The sequence below is a fragment of the Octopus bimaculoides genome, chromosome 8 (genome assembly GCF_001194135.2).
Source record: "Octopus bimaculoides isolate UCB-OBI-ISO-001 chromosome 8, ASM119413v2, whole genome shotgun sequence".
Taxonomy (NCBI): Eukaryota; Metazoa; Mollusca; class Cephalopoda; order Octopoda; family Octopodidae; genus Octopus; species Octopus bimaculoides.
Window position 1 is genome coordinate 52278611 of NC_068988.1, and position 2221 is coordinate 52280831.

Here is a 2221-nt window from a genome sequence, read left to right on the forward strand (position 1 = left end):
TAGGATATGCAAGATACCGGTAAAGAGGCTAATTTACTTCCAAGAATCTTTGATATTCGATGTTCCACCTAAATTTCATAAAACCAGCAACAACTTCGAACTTCTTCAGTTTTATGGAACAAGCATTGCAACTTTGACCGTTTTTAAGGCACACTCTAGAACTCGATAAATGGTTGTAGACTACGATAAAAGTCATGGACTTGTTGAAACTAATGTACTATGTATTAATAGTACAAGTTTAATCAATATCATTGTGTTGAACGTTGAAGATTATGATATTTTAAAAGACTAGTATTTAAATTGATTGAAAATAAGTGTCATTTTTATTCTTAGAAATTGTCTATTCATTTTTTCCGCCACGAAAGTAACTGAACTGGACATAATGATACATGTTCCACCAGGTGGTAGTGACTGAATGACCCCTATTGTCGTTATACAAACCCCGATAAAAACATCGCGGGGATCAAAAGAATCGATAGTTTTAAATTTTGGCACAAGGCAAGCAATTTCGGGGTAAGTCGATTACATCGACCCCAGTGTTTGATTAGTACTTATTTTATCGGCTCCGACAGGATGAAAGGCAAAGTCGATCCCAAGGGAATTTGAACTCAGAACGTAAAGGCAGACGAAATGCCGCCAAAGCATTTCGTTCGACGTGCAAACTATTCTTCCAGCTCGCTGCCTTCTTCAAACCTTAATATTGAACCAATCTTTAGTTCATTAGCTGGACTAAACATTTTTTATTTAATACGATCTCCGCAGTGATTATCGCTTAATTCAAGTAGATAATGAATTCAAAGAAACCATTACTATTAATAGCGAAACTGATTTATTGAGAGTGACACGAATGCCTTCCGAGATTAAAAAAAAAAAAAAATCTGCATAATTTTTCAACGTCCCATAGAAAAGTCATTAGAGGGCAGTATATAATCTATGCACTCGCCACTCAACACTATAGCACATAATGGCAACTCGCTCAACACATACGAAACACAAACACCTTTAAATAAAATAACATAATTCGTATTCGTCATTGCGTAACAGACGAACGATTAAAACGACACCGAGACAAAAAAACACTCCATACAACCAGGTAAAACAGACGTAACATGTAAACGCCATTCTATACTTTCAAAAGACAATGCAACGCACAGGCACCAGGTACACAGAAGGATATCTGCTTCAGTAGAAACTCTATCATGACAGTAGAAAACCTGACAAGAATGACTTTTTTTGTGACATTAGGGCACAATCGATTATATAGACCTCAGTACTTGAATCGTAATTATTTAATCGGTTTGCCCCAAACGCCCCAAAAAACTACAGGCCTTGTGCCTATAGTAGGAAAGGATTATTTTTATTATTATTATTATTATTGTTGTTGTTGTTGTTGCTGTTATAAAGGCGGCGAGCTGGCAGAATCGTTAACACACCGAGCAAAATGTTCTGAGTTCAAATTCCGTTGAGGTCGACTTTGCCTTTCATCCTTTCAGTATGTAATCGACTTATCCCTGCCCCTAAAATTGCTGAGCCTGTGCCAAACTTTGAAACCGTTACCTTTTATCATTAAAAAAAATCTTTTTTATCTTTAAAAAAAAAATCCTCTCCTTCAAATACACACATGTCGAAATCATCATCATCATCATCGTCGTCGTCGTCGTCGTCGTCATCTTCGTCGTCATTATTATTATTGTTATTATTATTATTATTATTTTTATCACAGGTTTTGTTGAAACTCCTGGAGTCTTGTATGCATAGCGGGCTTGCTACATGCAGCCTACTGTACCATGCTATCCGTTCTTTTCAGCTATCTAATACTTTTATGATTATTATTATTCATATACACACAACAAATTAGACTGTTGGAAAAGGAAAATTCCTAACATCGGGCTACAACAAGTAACCTTAGATGTTAAGGATCCTCCTAAGTATCCTAGCTGTCCCTAACAACACTGTTGTCTGGAGGCTGTACTAAACTGGGTTTTATGCCCATTTCCTCTAACCATCTGTTCAAATCATTAGGAATAGTTCCAAATGCACCTATAACTACTGGGATATATTTTACCTGCACTTTCCATAGTCTTTGTAATTCAATGGCTAGGTCCTGGTACTTTGCTATTTTACCCCTATACCTCTCATATAGATTTTTTCATCATTTGGGACTATAAAGTCAATTATCTGACTCCTCCTCCTCCTCCCCCCTTCCTCCTCCCCCCTTCCT